The following is a 19,629-nucleotide window of genomic DNA, read 5'->3' as shown; positions in this document are numbered from 1 at the left end:
GGAAAACAGTAGCATTTCCAAGAGGTCAGGCTTCATTTTCTAGTAAATTCACTTCACAGAAAAAAATAAAACTGAGCACTGGTTCCACACATTAGTAGTCCACAAAGAAGCTTCTAGGGCTCCTCAAGTGTCTGACGTGAATTACCAGGGGCTGATTACACAGTAGTATTCACTTATCTCGGGCCACACTGCTCAACATCTCCAGTTCCCTTTTAAAAAATCACTCTTATGTAGTAATAAAGTCATGTTGAATTTTGTAAAAATCTGGATTTTATTCAACAATACATTTAATCTCCAATATTTCTCGTATTCTTTTTCGTATTCCCTTTTTCGTATTCTATTCTTGTATTGTTATATACTTCAAAGACCACTGTTAAGACTAACAAAATCTAGATAAGTCACACTCGAAGAGAAAAAGCACTTATTTCATGTATGGAACAGCTGTGTTCCTCAGATCGTACCCTGCTATCTCAGAACCAGTCAGGTATAACGACGTAGCCAGTATCTTAACCAAGGAATAGAACTGTTGGCATGTTAAAGAATAGAAGCTGTGGATACCTACCAGTTTTTACATTGAACTTGATCTGAAGAACAAAAATATTTTAACATACTGTTCTGTGGAATGAATTCTCAAAAAATAATTAGGTCAGGTCCACTATTTCTAAAGGGAATATAGGAAACTGAATAAAAACTGGAAAACATTTTCCAGTTGTAACAGAATTTTTAAAATTCTTGTTAGAAACCAAAGCCAAAGATGTTCTCTTACCACGCACACCCACACACACCCCAAACCTCTCCCCAAAGTTACAGACTGGAACTGATCAGGACACTTTCCATCTCAAAAAGAAAATTTAAAAAAATAATTCATCACAAATTCCTTAAAAACAGGGATGCCAAAGCTATTACACTGCCCAACAAGACAACGAATGTGGAGAAGAAAGGCTGCTTAATACACGACCATACAAACTTATCTTCCAAAGCTCAAAAACATTGTGCCTGCAAGCTGACACCCCAAACTATTTTACTATCTTGTGCCTTGGTTTTCTCCTATATAAAACATTAATATCGTTAATGCTACTCAAAACACGGTAACAATAAATGAGACATGACTGACAGACACAGAGATCTTGGGTAATTGGAATACATGAGAGCTGGAGTTACTTTTGAAATCAGTGTTAATGAAAGAGTCACATGCCCACTGTGTCACGCAAGGTCAGCTGCTCTCATATGAACAGTAAAGGCTGAAGAGCAAAATACCACATAACAGAATCTCACGTTGCTCAAAAACTGTGGCTTTCAGTAGCCCACACTGGAGGCAGACTGGACTGGATTCATCCCAAGTTAGAGGTGAGCCGAGCAAATGGGGCAAGATGAAAAGAGAATGAGAACATAATTAAGGGTGGCCATGAGAAAGGAGCTTAAGGTATTAATTAATGGAGGGGAGACTGGTGAGGAAAGGAACCAAGCAAGGGGGTTATTAACTGAAAGAAAACGGAGAGAGGCATTAGAAGCTAGCCCTCACCTTCACCCTCACCCATCCTATTCAAACTCCCAGAAGGCCCAGATATTTTGAAAAAGCCCCCGGGTAAATCTGATGTACACCTGTAAGCAGGAACTGCTGGACTGAAGCGCTGGTGAGCTCTGTTTCATTTTTTAACCAAGTACACTGAACACATTAGGCAACTGTGGTCAGTGCCCCTTTTTTGGGCACTTAAAATTTAAGAGGTTTTACTTGAGGAGGCAAGGCTGAAGGGGTAGTGTTTGAACTGGTTGTTTAACTGAAAGAATAACAGCAGCATATATGATCAAATAATATACAATAATGAAATACTAATAATATTAAATAGATACCACTTACAGAATGCTCACTATATGCCAGGCATTTATAATTAGTAACAAAATCCCACGTGTCCAGATACCATGATCCCCGATTTACAATGAAGGGAAATGAGACACAAAAGGCTAAGCAGAATTTTCTGAGTTGTGCAGTTAGGAAGTAGGGGAACTCGGCTTTGAAGCCACGGTGCACGCGCTCACTGCTGGCCCGCTGCAGGACAGAGAACCTTGAAGGCAGTACTTGGGTGAGTTGCTCACAGACCCCCTGAGGCGGCCCGTTACTGTGCCACGAAGTGGGGTGGACAGGCTAAGTCCCAGAGTCCTCAACAAATAAGGTTAGTGGACAGCAGCAATAAGGAGGGGTACAGAAGCACACAGCCAAAGAATTAAGTGGGGTGTTGTTTTTTGGGTTTGTTTTTTTTTGTATGACAGTTGAATAATAACCAAGTCTAAAGAGGCAATGGATATCAAAGAAAAAACTCAACATTGTCTTTGGGCCCAGGATGCAGCCATCTTGAACACCATATGCTCATGACAGAACCAGCTCTTCCCCTTAGGCTTCTCCGTCTGGACAAAGGACACCATCATTCACCCAGTGAACGCAAGACAACACCTACGACCCCCTTTGATGCCTCCCTTTCCTTAGGTCCCCACACTCAGTCCATCTCTAAACCACGCGGTCTCTACCTCCAGGACACACCCTGCACCCTCTGGGTCTGTCAGTCTTCACTCTCCAGCAACCGCTAACTCCTCCCTGGACTTCGCAGTGTCCTCCTAACTCAGTGTCGTCCTGCTGCCGCTCTAGCCACCTGCTGAAAAGAAAGCTTCAGAATAGAGTCCAGTGCTAAATACCAATGAAATCAAAATCATCACTGGTAAGCATAAACCTTAAAGAGAGCAAGAAAGTTAGAGGTAATAACTGGTAAGTAACTAACCGTTTTGTTTTGTGTTTTAAAGAACCAACGTACTACAGCAACTCATAGACACAGGGAACAGACTGGCAGGTATCAGATGGGATGGGGGTTTGGGTTGAACAAAGGTTGGTAAGGGGTCAACTGTATGGTGATGGATAGTAACTGGATGTTTGGGGGTAAGCAGTTTGTGATATATACAGATATTAAATTATAATATGCACCTGGACAATGCATATAATTAATTAGTTAAATACACTTACACTGTTTTGAAAAAGGGAACCATTAATAGCTTGGGAAAAACATTTGTTCCTGCAGACATTAAAACTGCGAAACTGCCCTGGCTGGTATGGCTCAGTGGATTGAGCGCCAGACTGTGAAGCAGAAGGTTTCTGGTTCGATTCCCAGTTGGGGCACATGCCTCGGTTGCAGGCCAGGTTCCCCAGCGTGGGGAGCGCAAGAGACAACCACACATTGATGTTTATCTCCCTGTCTTCCTCCCTTCCACTCTGTCTAAAAATAAATAAATAAAATCTTTTTTTTAATTGCAAAACTTTCAGCATCCCAGCCAACAGCCTCTATTACAATCCCCAAATCCTACACATCCAACCCCCACCCCCACCCCATTTAAGAACAACCAAGGTAGAAAGTTCAAAATGAGTTAGGGCAGTAGAGGCCTGTGGCAAAATTGGAGTGAGGTTAAATAGCAAACGAGAGCAGCAGAGCCAACAGGAGGCCGAAGTGCAGTGTGCTCCCTGGGAGCACGTCCAGCCCTCTGATGCTCACCCTTCACCTACTCAGCCCCAGGACGTGGCAGCCAAGAGTCTGGAAGTGTCCTCTAGAAAATCTAACCAGCTCTGGAGAAAAGATCTACAAACAGTCACAGCTACGGTTCTCCAGCAAAACATTCCAATCAGATCACCCCACAATTAGGCACCAGAATTCTGCACGTCACCGTATAAACCACAGAAGCCAGCGGCTGAGAGGAAACGGTGTCATGCAGTGTGAACAGCTGGGGTGGGCTGTGGGGATGAGGGAGAGTGGTGTTTTGTAAAAGGCGAGGGGGTCTATTCTGGTAAAAGATAAGACTGTCTTTAGCATCTTTATATTCTGGAAGTCAAGAGCAAAGATAAAAGGGGACAGTAAGCAGTGACGTGAGACTGGGCGTGAGGAAGAGGAAAGGGAAGTCTTCAGACCACGGCCCCAGGCCACCGACCAAACCCAAGGCCCGGCGGACGATGAGAGGAGTTAAAAACCGACCTAGGAAAGAGAAATGTTCAGAAAATAATCATGAACATAGATATCCCAGGCGGAGCTGACCAGGCCAAGTTGGGGATGGCCCTAAAATGAAAGGGCCGAGAACAGGCTTAAGTGTTCACACCAGCCACATGCCCAAGAGGGCTTATGCCAAGAAATTCATAGCGGGAGCTAATATATAGCCTCTGGTTGGGGCTTGAGCATATTCCCAAACTTTGAAATCTAGGCTAGTGAAGGAAAAAATACTAAGAATATAATCAAACAAGAAGCTAATTAATTGTATCACAGAGTAGTGCATTTTCCTATTATGAAGAGCTTTCATTCCGATTATTGTCCTTGCTACAGTACAGCTGTAAGGCACGGAAGCCAGGTATCTGTCTCACGTAAAGCTGAGGGTCAGAGGAGACACTGTACCAGGTAATACTGTAAGTAAGTACTGTAAATCTAACCGAAACCCTGGTCTGTTGACTCCCGACACCCAAGCACACAGAGCCCTTGTGTAAGATCACGAACCACTCGACTAAAAGGGAAGGGTGATATGTTTTCATGGCATCATGAAAATAGCATGGGCATTAGAGTAGGAGACCTTCGCTCAAAGGCCAGCTCTGTCCCTTGCTAGCTGTTACCCACCAAAGCTCTATCCCCTAAATTAACTCCCACCAAGCTTCACTGTCTTGCTTATATAATGGGGTGGATGTTCCCTCCCTCTGAGGACTGTTTATATTTGACAGTATTTCATAAAAACCCATGTGCAAGCACTTGCAAAAAGGCCTGGCCCATCAGGCACTAGGAGTAAGCTGCTCTTCTCACCGGAGGCGTCGTCCGTTGCCTGTGGTTTGCAGGGAACGTGGTCTCCTCGCTACAGAGTGAAGTAAAAGGCATGGAGCAGGCTTTTCTTTTCTTTTAACGCCTTACCAAAGATAAAATAGCTTCTAAAGTCATCAGAAAAACTGACTCAGCAAACTATAGAGTAAAGAATATAAGGTCACAAGAAGAACACATCATTTCGAGATTGTTATTAACAGGATGATGAATGTACAAACTTGACAAGGGTGAGAATAAAGAGGCTACATAATTAGAATCCACTATAGGTATACGGTTCAAACTCAGAGTCTATGGGAGCCATATATGAACTTCAGAATTACGAGCCCCTTGAAGTTGTTTGTAAAACTGTCAGCATGTGCAAAGGTGCTGGGGTAAGCCAAAAATGTACCCGCACCTCCGACTCATAAAACGCCCATGTCAAATCCCTGGAACCTGTGAATGCTACTTTATATTGTAAAAGATATGATTAAATTAAGGGTCTTGAGAGAAGGAGCTTATTCTGGACTATCTGGATGGGCCCCAAACCAAGGAGACGTGTCCCTGCAAGAGACACACAGAACAGACACAGGGAAGAGGAGGGGGCAGGTGGGGTGGTGCAGCCACAAGACCAGGGGAGCTCTGGCTCCCGGAAGCCGAAGAGGCGAGGATCCGCGGAGAGCCTCTGGCGGGACTGCTGACACCCCAAATTGAGCTTTTGGCCTCTAGACATGTGAGAGAATAAACTTCTGTTGTTTTAGTGCTCCGGTAGTAATGTGTTATGGCAGTCATGAAAAACTAATTCAGGTGTGTTCTTCGGGGGGCGGTTAGGGGAAGGCCCATTACTTTCATCAGATTCTGAAAAGAGGTTTTTGTGAATTCCACAAGGTTTTTGTGAATTCTACAATTACCATTGCAGAGGGTAAAACAAAAGGGTCTATAAGCAAAGGAACCGGAAAAGTTTTTAAAAACCTGCAGAACAAGTTATTACTTTGATAAGATCCCATGGTTCGTAAATGTTGAAATAAAAAAACTAATAAGCTGTCCTCTGACATCTAATCCAAAATTCACTGTACTGTCTCCGGGAGTTCAACTCTAGGAATGCATTAAAAGGCAATGATTCCCAAACAACTAAACAGCCTGTTTAAAGTGTAGGTTCTCAGACTCCATCCCCACACACTGATTCAGAACCTCCAGGGCAGAGGGTGCATGTCCTCTGATAATCCACATGTGCAGACGAAAGTGGAAACCTCTACTGCGAGGCAGGAGTCAGTAAACTTGACTTCCTACACAGCACCAGACTGTAAATATGCCCGGCCATGCAGGTTAAGCGGCAAAATGGAGGACAGTATATAGGTGTGTGTCTACATAACAAATCTATTTTCCAACAAATTTCCAAAATTTTTATTGACAAAATTCAAAATCTAAAAGTAACAATATAGTAGTGTCCCCCTTATCCATGGGGGATACACTCTAAGACCCCCTGTGAGTACTGTGCTATATATATATATGTTGCTCTCCACACATACATGGTTATGAAATAGCTTAATTTATAAATTAGGCACATTAAGTGGTTAACTGTAACTAATAATAAAACAGAACAGTTATAACAATACACTGTTACAAAAGGGATGTGAATGTCTCTGTGATCATTATTGAGTAAAATAAGGGGACCTGAAAACAAGCACTGTGACAGGCCCACGGCCAATCTGCCATCCGAGATGGCTCCTAGGCACGGACTGGCAGGTGGTTCGTTTATGGTATGGATACTAGACAAAGGGATGGTTCACATCACTGGGGCTGGAGCGGGCCGGTGCAAGATCTCACCATGCTGCTCAGAATATGGTGCAATGTAAAACTTATGATTATTTATTTCGGTAGCTTTCCATTTAATATTTTCAGACTGTGGTTGACAGCGGGTAACTGAAACCAGGGAAAGCAAAACCGCAGAACGTGAAACGGCAGAGCAGGGTGGACCACTGTACAGCCTTCCGCAGTACAGGTCTGCTAATGAGAAGTATGGACGTGCTTTGGGGAGGGTTAACATTTCAATTCACTGGGGTTCAAAGTCAGTGTTTCCTATCATCAGAAGGAGGGCCAATGGGGCTCTGTGAAAACCTCCAGAGCTGGAAAGGACTGCAAAACAAACAGGCAGTGGGCTGGATTTGGCTGCTTACCAGCCACTGCAGAAAGGTAGTAAATAAAAAAAGGAAGAAGAAAGAACCACAACTCCTGCTCGTAAGCAATTGACAAGTTAGTTAAAGCGACGAGAACAGCAACAGTAAAAACAAGAGTGAAAAACAGGAAGCAATTTTGAATGTTTTATGTCGTAAAGCAGTGAGTTCTAGCTACTTCGAGTATCAACAGCCTTTTTAATGTCCAAATATGTGGCAGGCATCTACGACAGTTCTTTTAGCAATGACTGAAAATATTCACAACAAAAAGCAACTATAAAGTCTATAATGTTTTTAAGGGATTTCTTATTAATCAAAACAGCACCTACATATATTTGAAAAATATCAACATATATTTATAAGACACTGTTTATCCACAGACGATACTTAAGATGTACATAGATTCTTGACCCTGAGAGAACCCTGAAGCACTGCAGGAAATCTCGGCCCAAAGATTAGGAACCACAATTACCGAGTAGGTGACAGAGAGGTTCAGGAAGAAGGAGTGCGCAGAAACTGAAGGAGGGGGCGCCGTGTCACGGGGTTGGATAAGTAGGTAGAACTTTTCAGAGAAACTGAAGAAAAGATCTCAAGGAGAGGAAGCATAAGTGAGAAAATGTAGACAGAATGAGGAGAGCAGTCTTACTACATACTAGTTCCGAAGAGGAGCACATTACGGCCTGCCCCTGCCACCGGAGCCGCCATGTATCATCCCCTCCCTCTCCTTCCACCTTCACTAACACCAGTTTCCTAAACCCACCAGCTATGCAAGTAAGTGACCCTGGTTTCATCAGGTACAACTCTAAGTTGGTCGGCATCTTGACTTTTCCATCTTAAAAATGAAAAGACGGCCCTGGTCCGGTGGCTCGTTGGTTGGAACATCACCCTGTATACCAAAAAGGCTGCAGGCTAGATCCCTGATCAGGACACACACCCAGGTTGCTGATCCGAGGCTGGATGGAGCACACGTGGAAGGCAACCCAGCAATGTTTCTCTCACATCAACATTTCTTCTCTCTCTCTCTCCCTACCCACCCCCTCCTTCTTCCTCTCTCAAATCAATAATATCCTCGGGCGAGAATTTTATAAAATAATTCTAAATAAATCAATTGATTTATTAATAAATATTGAAAGCCTTCTCTTGACCCATTTTCTCTCCTGCAACTATCATCCTCTACTCTTTCCGAGCCAAACTTCTGGAAAGTCCTATGTCCATGTTTGCATTTTACCTTCTCCCGTTCCTCATTCGTCTCCAACCTACTCCAATCCAGTTTCCACTCCTACCACCTCACTGAGGCTGCTCTTGCCAAATGCAACAAACGGTACATCGGCTCTTGTCTTCCAAAACAAACTCCCAGTAGCACCATCACAGACCCCCCCACCCCCCCTGCCCCCCACCCCCCGCCTGCAACACACACACTGCTGAACTCTGACCTCCCACACCTAGGAAGGCATGCCTGCTGCTTCTCTGGGGCTCCTCCTTAGGCTCCACCATCCCCTGTCCAGAGCCTCCCATTGCCGGAACCCTCTGAGACTGACCCTGGGCTTCTCATCCCTCAATATTTGTGATCTCCTCCACCCCCATGGCTTTAAACACCTCCGGTCATTTCCCAACCTGCCTTTCTAGCTCAAGTTTCTCTTCTGAGTTCCAGACTTCACATGCCCGCGTTTACTTCGGAGCTCCAATTGGATGCTTCTCACCTACCCTATGCTAAATTTCTCTCTCTCCTCTCCATGTTACTCCTTCTCAGGCTTCCCTAACCACCCAGCAGCTCACCCCAGAACCCTCATGACTGTCCCTGGCACCTGTCCTGTAACAGTGAAACACCAGGCCTCTCTGACGCCGTCTTCTTCACGCCTGCTCTGTTCCCATGGCCTTCAGGTCAATGGCTTCTTGCTGACGAACATGCTAATAATCAGAGGAATTCTGCTTGCAGCTTGAGTTTTCCAACAGCAGCCCCTTACCCCAGGTGCCTCTCCCGAGGAGATGAGGGAAGTATGTACGAAAACAGTGACTGTTTACCAATGATTTGCAGGAATCTTGTGACCAGACTCACATCAACTAGAGCCCACAGACTAGGAACAACACATTCATTCCACTGTTTCCTCAGAGCCCCGCTGGTGCCCAGCTATTTGCAGCCAGCTAGCACCCTAGCCCGTCCCATTCCCCCCCTTGACATAAAAGAAGCCTGAACTCTGCACTTTCTTAAGATGGGTTTGCCGCAGCACCTGGTACCCCATCTTCTCAGTTGATGTCTTCTGGGTCAATAAACCTTTCCCTGCTCCAACCGGACGTTTTCAAGTTTCTGCTTTGGTCTGGTAACACTTCCATTGCACCCTGTATGTTCAGTCCCTTGGCTAACCCTGACAATTCCCCCTACAAAACTCTCCAATGAGTGAGCTCTCTTTCCATCCCCACAGCCATCACACCGAGACCAAGCAACTCTCACCCCACCTGACCATCTTCCGAGGGGTATCCCTTGCACACTCTCAATTCCCTCTAATCCATTTCTGCAAAGCTGGCAGAGTATAGAATTACAAATATGAACTTGATCTCACCATCCCCTTACTTAAAATCCTTGAACAATTTCCTCTTAGGATGAATTTCAAAACCCTTCACATGCTCTTAAAAGGCCTCAGTGGATTTGGCCATATCACCTCCCCACCACAACCGCCCTACTTCCTCATTCACTGTGTGCAGCAGTCAGCCTGGCCTTCCCTCTGCTCCCCGAACAGGGAAGCACAGTATTTTATAAACCCGTTCCCTCCTCTGCACCGGCTGCCCCTCACTCAGCCTCACCCGGCCGGCCCCACCTTCTCCTCAGTCCCAGTCTCCCCGCAGCTTTCTCGGGGAGGCCATTCCTCCTGGCACCGCTCATCTCCAGATCACGCCCTCCATTCTCACTCTTGTAGCCCCTACACTTGTTCTTTGGAGCCCCTCTCATGGTTGTGACGACGTGGTAACCTGTGCCTCCTGCTGCCTCGCACATCGTCCACTGCAGCAGCACAGGAGCTGTGCCAACGGCCCCCCCACCGCCCAGGGCCCGACTGAGCAGGCCCTCAAACATTTGTTACCAGGATGGGTGGCTGCATGGATCAGAAGACAATCCAACAAAGTTGCTCGGAAGCACTTCATAACTAACAAACATAAAATTTAGTTAATATTTTAGTTAGACTATGGCTTAAATTAATAATGACATTGTTTATTAATTAAAGCAAAGACTGTATTGAGCTATACTATTAGCTAAGCTTGAGTCCCCTCAAATATATTTCTAAAACTATCCCATAAGTCAGCTTTTATTCATTTAGATGTACCTTTCCCCAAAAGGTTAACATATTTGTTTTCCTAGGCACTAATATAACAATATTAACAGAAGTTATTTATAGACTACCAACTACCATTCTATTCACTTTATGTTAAAGCTTCACAAGCAATAAATACACCAACCTCTATTCTTACAGCTTATGAAACTGAGGCTCAGAAAAGTAACTAGCTCAGAGTCACACAATTTGCAAGTGGTGGTGGCAGGGCCCCAACCAATACTAACTCAAAAGTCAGTTTTGTTACTATATCAGGCCATCTCTAATATCATACTTCTTTTATTTGGCAATCTCTAGTCTTCACCTAAAATACATCTTTATATAAGGATCCCAGGCTTAACCTGGCTTTAAATGATTATTTGGATAACTGCCCAATTCAGTCTCTCATGTACAAACCAATCCTTATCCCACCCACAAAAAGCAGCCCGTGACTCATTTAAAATGACACCTTGCTCCTTATCCATGTAATCTATACTTTATTCTACAAAACAAATTTAGTTTCCAGGTAATTTTCATCTCTGCAAGGACTTCAATTAACTTTGAAAAATGGAACCATCATATTAAGGGAAAATGCGCATATTGACTTCCATTTTTCCAGAAAACTCCTTGCAGATCCATTGGACACATATTTCATAGTAAATTCAACTACTTCTAAAACCATCCATCAAAATAAAAATGATGCCAAATTTTCTTTTGGTAGGAATTAGTCTAAATCACACTCTCTAGTACAGTATTTTACTAGCATATTTTTTAAAAAGATTTTATTTATTTATTTATTTATCTTTAGAGGGGAAGGAGAGGGAGAGAAACATCAATGTATGGTTGCCTTTCGTGCATCCCCTGCTGGGAGTTGGCCTGCAGGGAACCAGCCTGCAACCCAGGCATGTGCCCTGACTGGGAATCGAACCCCGATCCTCTGGTTCGCAGGCCCGCACTCAATCCACTGAGCTACACCAGCCAGGTCTAGTACAGTATTTTACAAATCAACAACTTTGCTAACCAGCAGTAGGCAGTCAATAAACATTTGGTTTCGCAATCACACATGATACTCCTACAACTAATGTCCTGTTAGTAAATACTGTTATTATTAAGAATATTTCTGAGACAAGTGAAACACACAACTAGAAAACATTTCCTCGACATAGAGGTAGGAAGGGGTCATTTAATCCAATTATGAATATTAATTGTTGAAAAACACTGTTCAAGGTGAGCATTTTAAAATCCAACATGAAGTTAAAATTAGGATTTCTGATTCATGAACTAATCATTATTAAAGTCATAATACATAGGAAAAAGGATCATGGTTTTTAAAAAATTAAACTACAACAAAATATACTTAACACTCAAAACTTATTACGGCACTACAGGAATAAAGATCGTGTGGTACTGGCATAAGGAGAGAGATATACAAACAACTAAATAGAACCGTGAGTCCAAAAATAAACCCATACAGCCAACTGATTTTCAACAAAGATGCCAAGATCATTTCATGTGGAAAGAATAATTTTTTCAACAAACTATGCTAGGAAAACTGGATATTCACATGCAAAAGAACAAAGTTTGGACCTCTGCCTTACACGGGAGGGAAAAAGTAATGCAAAATGGATCAGAGACCTAAATATAAAAGCTAAACTCTTAAAAGAAAACATAGGTGTAAATCTTCATGACCTTGGATGAGGCAATGTTTCTCAGCTATGTCACCGAAAGCACAAGTAACCAATGAAAAACCAGAGAGGGCACAGTACACAGCACGGGTCCCCAACCCCAGGCCAGGCACCCTTACTGGTCTGTGGATGGGAACCTGGCCAGCCGTTGAGCTGGGGGTGAGCAGCCCCAGGCAAGTGAGGGAAGGTTCATCTGTATTTACAGCCACTCCCCATGGCCCGCATTGCTGCCTGAGCTCCGCCCCCTGTCAGATCAGAGGTGGCATTAGATTCTCATAGGAGCACCAACACTACTGTGAACAGTGCATGCAAGGGATCCAGGTTGCCGGCTCCTCGGGAGAATCTCACTCCTGATGATCTGAGGTGGAGATGAGGCGGTGATGCCGGCACTGGGGAGCGACTACAAACACAGATCATCATTAGCAGAGAGGTGTGACTACAGAGAACCCCTTAAAAAAATCAATCGCTTGCAGACTCTTACCAAAGTTATCTCAGTGACTGGCAAGTGACAATTTAGCTGCAACTGGTGGCAGGCTATAAAGCCATCCCCCTCCACCCTGGTCCATGGAAAAACTGTCTTCCATGAAATGAGTCCCTGGTGCTAAAAGGCTGGGGACCACTGGTACCCAGAATAAAGGAAAAAAACTTGTAACTCAATAGTAAAAAGACACATAGCCCAATTTAAAAATGTGCAAAGGATTTGGATAGACATTTCTCCGAAGATACATAAATGGCTAATAAATACATGAAAAGATGCTCAACATTGTTCATCATTGGGAAATGCAAATCTCAACCCCAGTGAACTACCACTTCACATCCGTAGGGTGGCCAAATTAGAACACAACAACAAAACAAAACCCCAGGAAACAAGTGTTAGCGAGACGTAGAGAAACCGGAACTCTTCCATATTGCTGCTGGGAATGTACAATGGGACAGCTGCTGTGGAAAACAGCTTGGCAGCTCCTCAGAAGTTAAACATAGAATTATCATATGACACAGCCCTTGGACTTCTAGGTCCAAAGGACTTAAAAACATGTTCACACAGAAACTTACATGTGAATATCCATAGCATTATTATTCCTAATAGCCAAAGTGTGTAAACGAGCCAAACGTTCACCAAGTAATGAGTGGATAAAGTGTGGTCCACACGTCCAGTGAGGTGTCATCCAGCCACACAAGAAATGAAATGCTGTCACGTTACAATGTGGATGAACCTTGGAAACATGATGCTGAGTGAAAGAAGCCACACTCAAACGACTACATATTGCATGACGCCATTTATATGACATGTCAAAATAGACAAACCCAGAGAGACAGAGCACGGTTAGTGGTGGCCAGGGGAGAAAGGGGGAAGAAATGGAGAGTCGTGGCTAATGGTCTGCGGTTTCTTTGGGTGGTGAAGACATGTCCTGGACTAGTGAACACAGGTGGCTGTACAATTCTGCAACTGTAATAAAACCACTAAATTGTCCATTTCAATATGGCGAATTCTAGATATGTCAATTATATCTTAATTTAAATGTATTATTTTATTTTTTTAATTTTGTTTTCAATTAGTTTAAATTGTTTTGTGTTAGTTTCAGGTGTACAGTACAGAGGTTATATATATATATATACATATATATATATTCTTAATACTAAACCTACACTGATCATAGTTTAGTCTTGTGATGATTCAGAAACTGTTGATGTATTTAAATTTATAGATTTTTCCCTTAAAGTGTCAAATAATGAAAAATTCAAATTAACAGCATATGAAAAGTGTTTCTTAAATATGAGTCATAATGGTTCTTAAAGTTTAATGGTAAAAAAATGTTTGGGAAGGATGTTNCCAGTTCCCAGCAGGGGACTCACGAGAGGCAACCATACATTGATATTTCTCTCCTTCTCTCCTTCCCTTCCTCTCTAAAGATAAATAAATAAAATCTTTAAAAAAAAAATGTTTGGGAAGGATGTTTTGCTAGCATAACTTGATCAGATCTATTATATCTTAAGAAAAAAATATAACTTGTAACTAAAATTTAGGCATTCTTTTTACAATACTATTTTTAAATTATCTGCACTGTAAAGAAACAAGTCAACCAGACTTGCTTTGTTATTAATATTTAAAAACATTAACTTTTAAATATTAATTTTTAGTAACCTAGATTTTACACGATTATATTCATACGGAGAAATGAGAGCCTGGCTGGGTGGCTCAGCTGGTTGGAGCGGCGTCACCCCATCCACCAAACCAACGGTTGTGGGTTCGATCCCTGGCCAGAGCACCTATTGCGGGTTCCACCCCTGGTCTGGGTGCATATGGGAAGCAACTGATTTATGTTTCTCTCTCTTTCCCTTCCTCTCTTTCTAAAATCAATGAACATATCCTTTGGTGAGGACTGAAAAAGAAAAGAAGAAATGAGACATTCTACTAATTAATGAGTACACCAAAAGCAGGAACCATTTCTCTAGGTTAGTAATACGTTACATGAAACTTGAAAAGCCTTGTGACCGCAGTCCTTACAGATGGCACTTCATTTTCAGTTCCTGCCACATACCTTTGCTATGTGAAATCAGCAGTTGAGGCCATTAACAAACTGTCAGTTTTCAATGGTAGAATTCATTAGTGTATACATCACAAGGCTTATAAATGCAAAGTTACCATATGCCTAGTGGAAATAGACTAGTAATTATATTTAAGCTTTTTTTTTTAAATGAGCACCACCTGAGCCTCTGGGGTCCGGGCAGGTGACACAAAGGAGCAGAGTGAGACGAGGGAGGGGCGGGATCTCGGGTGGAGGGGCAGGATCTCGGGTGGAGGGGCAAGCACAGGCCCCAGCAAACTGCTGCAGACAGCAGTGAGGCGCCGGCATGGCCAGATTTCTGATTTCTCAAGAGGGGGCTATCTTGGTTTTATTTTTTATGTTTTGTGAAATCTCTCTAATTTTGAACTGTTGGCAACTAATTTTTTAAAAAGTTGGGATAGTACGAAGGCCAAAAAAACCACATCAGCTGGTGAATACAGCCATGAGTTTCCACACTCTGAAAAGAAACTCCTGAAACTACTTTATAACAAACTATAGACTATATTTAATATATTATATGTACTTTATATATAATAACTACATTTTATATACTTAATATATAATACACAATAAGGATGTTTATCGAGGTTTGGGGGCATGCTGCTCACCCTTAGTTTCCAAGGTGGTCCACAGACCAGACCCTAGAGAGTAGCATTTTCTTTTTGATCCCCACCTGAGGATATGTTTATTGATTTTAGAGAGAGAGGAAGGTAGGGAGAGAGACAGAAACAGTGAGTGATTGCCTCCCGCACACACCCCAAATGGGGCTCAAACCTACAACCTAAGTAGGTGCCTTAACCAGGATTCGAACCCACAGCCTTTTTTTCTGTGTATGGGACGATACCTTAACCAACTGAGCCACCTGACCAGAGTGAGAATAACAGCATTAATGTCACGTTTCAGCCATATTCCTTACTGGAGTATCAAAGGCAATCCACTACTTCCACTCATGTTGGTGACCCTTTCTTACTGTACCCAAGTGGAGATTAGAGTGGATGTCTTAACTGTACGTAGTCCAAAAGTCAAAACAGTTAGAGAACCCCTGGGAGGGAAAAAATTGGGAGCTTATTTCTTGCTTTTTGATAGATCTTAAAAAATTAATTAGCCAGCAAAATTGTCCTTTGTTTTATAACAATCAGCTAGTAATCCAGTAGGATGGTGACAGAGCTGTCTGAATTATAATTACATAGTTGAATAAAAATCTTGTGTTCACTTCCTGCTATGACCGTGGTAGAGTGACAGACACGAATCTTCCTGGAGAATACAAGTAGCAACAGGATAAAGAGAGAAAAACCTCAAAAAACTCTTTTCAGCAAACCCAGGATAAAAACAAAAATAGAAAACCTCCAATGAGGCTGACATCAGGCAGCATCCGTGTCAGGAGAGGGGAGCAGGGAGAGGCGGAGGTGGGCCAGGCGAGCAGGAGGGCCTGCCATGGCCGATCTCAGAGAGCAACAACAAAGAGGCACTTCCTTAAGGAGAGAGGTCTGTGTCGGCGTGCTGGGGCTCCCTCCCTCCAGCCCCAACTGCAAAGAAAGGACTGGGAAGTCTAGAATTGGTGGCAGGAAACCTCCTAGACCCAGTCTGGAAGGCGGAAGACTTGTGGCAACATGAAGAAACACACCCAGGTACCACATGTAAAAAAAGACTCTCTGAGGCAAAAATCTCAAAGTTACCCTGGCTCTACCCATACCTCCTACATATAACAAAGGAAGTCCAATTCATTAAACCACAGGGAATAAAAAGGTAGCTGGCACAGCACTGACTGAGAGATACAAGAAATATGGTAGAAATGAGCTGCACAATGTACCAAGAGTCAAAGAATGCTCACTAGAAAAATATTACAGTGACCATAAAAACTGCACTATTCTGGCATGAACCTAAGAAAGTCAGTGAATTCATCACCACTATGACAATCACAAAGCATAAGGATCAGAATTCAAGGAAGAACTGTCTAGACAACAGGAAGAGGGAAAACATGAACTGACAGACCTCAAGAAGAAACAAAAGAATAAATGAAATGATGAAAGAAATGAAGAAGAGACGAAAAGGAGAACAAACAGAAGAGACACTGCAGAAGACGTTAAGAGACATTAAAGACAAAAAATGAAAAGTATTTAAAAGGCTTAAAGAGAAAACAATAGATAAAAAAGATATACAAAGGGATATCCAACAGACATACACTTAAGGTCACCAAAACGGAAAACCAAAATAAATGTCTAAAGATAAAATGAAAGAAAACTTTCCTGAAATACAAATAGATTTAAAGCAACATATTAAAAGGGCATACATGTGCCAGCATATCCTACACAAGTATATCCTAGGAAAGGTACTAAATACTAGGGAGGAAGCAAAAATCCTTTGGATAGAAAGGCAAAAAAGATCAAATCAATAATAGAGAAAAAAATTCAAGCTGGCTTCACACTTCTCCATGGGAACATTTACTGTCTCCAGGGAGACATTAGTACAGCACTTGTAAGAAAGAAAGAGTGAGCCAAGGATTTTATTACCTGCTAAGCTGTCTCTCACATGTAGAGCAATTAAAAGAAGTTCTGAACATGTTGTAAGAATAATATTCCTATGTTGTTCCCATGATTCCTTATTGAGAAACTTACTAGAGAATGGATTTTGGCTAACCAAAGGACGACTGGAAAAAACTTCAGCAGGAGTGCTTGGGTGACCACTGTATATATATTCAATTGAAGAATTAAGACTAAAACAGAAGGAAACAGTGTAATAAAATAAAACATAAATATTATAGTCCATAACAAAATATGAATGCAAATAATGAAAACTGGAAGAAGGGAGAAAGTAAGCAAGAAGTCTGATAAGCTTACTCATTACCTTGATGTAACAGCTGAGTGTAGTAAATAATGGTTATAATGCTCACAAAGCAAGTAGCAGATGTACAAAACTATGACTGACTATTGACTAAAATTGGGTGATGGAGAGGAGAAAAGGTAAGAGAAAAGAGAGGATTTACAGAGAATTTTACACTCTGGCTGGTGTGACTCAGTGGATTGAGCACCAGCCTGCGAACCAAAGGATTGCCAGTTCTATTCCCAGTCAGGACACATGCCTGGGTTGCAGGCCAGGTCCCCAGTAGGGGGTGCACAAGAGGCAACCACACACTGATGTTTCTTTCCCTCTATTTCTCCCCCCTTCCTCTTTCTCTAAAAATAAATAAGATCTTAAAATAATAATAATAATAATAATAATTTACCTCTGTTCATCAAAAGATAACTAATAGTTACTATCAACAGAGAACTAAGGATGTCACATAAAGCAACTAAGACGACAAATATGCAAGCCTTATTAAATAGAATAAAAAAGCAAAGAAAAACAGAGTACATAGCAAGAGACAAAATTTATACATATAAAAACAGAAAACAAAATAAAATACAATGACAGCATTGACTCATCAAGCAAAACCTAACTCCATGTTGATTATTAGACACACCTAAACCAGTCAGTCATTCAATTAGTTCAAAACCAAAATGGGCAAAGATATACCAGGCAAACGTCAACATGACAAATGTCTACCCAGCTCTTTGTAAATCCAGAATCTGAGGTCTTAAGAACTACAAACACTGCTTCGTGTGCTTCTGTAATAGTGCCCATGGGTATGTGTGCATAAATAGGCATATTTCCAAAAGAAAAGCTATCTGAAATAAATTATTCAATTACATTTAATCTGTGAAATAAGACCACCTATCAAATCTGACGCACTGCCAGAGTGCTGAGTTTAAAGCTTGTAGCAATGCAGTCATACCTCGGCCTCCTCAGGTTCAGGACTTATCAAAGCCCATACTCGGTGCATTTTGATGAGAAAAATGTTCCAGCACTTGGCCCCTGCTCGACCCTCCGTGCCCCCTCACCATGAAACAGAGGTCAGCTCATCAGTCTCACAGGAACTTGCTAACAGTTTAGTACCTGTTTTCGGCACTCGTGCTGAATGCCGAAACAAATTAATGATGAGTACCAAGGTACCAATGTATTTATCTTTAATGGTTAATTTTCCACTCAAAAATCAAAACACTGTACTGAAAACTCCTCAGCTGAATTTATTTCAAGATCAGTTTCCAACCTAACATCATATAGTAACTCCTCACTCTGATGAATCGATTGTCAAGCAGTTAAAAATCAAAATTCCAGTTGAACTGTTGTCCTCTGTAAAAGTAGAGATTTAAGGAAGTAGAATTTTTATCATGTGCAGTATACTAAAAATATTTCCGTTGAAGCGATAATTTTCTTAACCTCTTGTGGAAATTCCTAACTACAACACTGCTTTTAGGTGTTAAACAGTCATTAAAGAGTTAAATTTTTATCATGTACAGTATACTAAAAATATTTCCATTGAAGCGACAATTTTCTTAACCTCTTGTGGAAATTCCTAACTACAACACTGCTTTTAGGTGTTAGAGTCATAGCTCTAGAAAGAGTTCATGCTCCAGAAACAAAAGAACATACGGATGGTAAAAATCGAGAAAAACTCTAGGAATATTACCTAAAAATCGATAATGGCTCTTTAAATACAAAAATAAACCTGTGACGACGTCAACTCAGTTAATGCCTAAAGGGAATTTTCAATTTCAACATCAATAACAGAAGGAGGGGGATAATAATAGAACCAGCCAGATAAGATTGTTCTGCAAAGTCTAAGACGACCAAAGTCCTCTGCGAAGTCCAGATAAGGACCAAAACACTTAGAACAGTACTAGGCTTGTATTTCAATAAATGTTAGTTATATTATCAAAAAAGACATTCATTTCAAACTGACATATTATCCAAGTCTTTTAAATTATAATTATGCTACAGTTAGCCCCACAGAGAAATAGTTCCCTAATGGGAAAAAAGAGGAAATTTAAAGCTGCTTCTTCCCTAAATTCCCCGTGCCCTCTCTGCTACCACCTGCCACTGAGGGAAGGAGGTCAGGAGCCATTCCTCTTTTATCCCACGGAACATCTCCATGAGAGCATCATACCAGGATATATTCCGTGTTGGTGCTCTGTCTTCCCCACCGAGGTTGCTGCAAACTCCTTAAAGGCAATGATTACATCTTGTGCATCTCAGCACCTCCAGGGCAGCTGTTCCCACAC

At 42.0% G+C, this 19,629-nt stretch overlaps 1 protein-coding gene and 1 long non-coding RNA gene across 2 annotated transcripts in view; both read right to left on the bottom strand.

Moving 5' to 3' along the window:
• The window catches only part of LPGAT1 (lysophosphatidylglycerol acyltransferase 1), a 67,322-nt gene that overhangs the window by 40,828 nt on the left and 6,865 nt on the right, over window positions 1–19,629 (bottom strand).
• LOC118974272 (uncharacterized) lies at window positions 1,607–18,338 on the bottom strand. Its single transcript, XR_005063846.1, has 3 exons — window positions 18,074–18,338; window positions 11,866–11,871; window positions 1,607–1,618 (listed from the first exon to the last, which is right to left on the bottom strand). It is a non-coding gene; the product is annotated as an uncharacterized LOC118974272 (long non-coding RNA).

This window comes from Sturnira hondurensis, unplaced genomic scaffold, assembly GCF_014824575.4.
Source record: "Sturnira hondurensis isolate 20B ecotype Veracruz unplaced genomic scaffold, ASM1482457v3 Scaffold0019216, whole genome shotgun sequence".
Taxonomy (NCBI): domain Eukaryota; kingdom Metazoa; phylum Chordata; class Mammalia; order Chiroptera; family Phyllostomidae; genus Sturnira; species Sturnira hondurensis.
The sequence above is the reverse complement of the archived record's forward strand: the minus strand, read 5'-3'. Positions and strand labels throughout refer to the sequence as shown.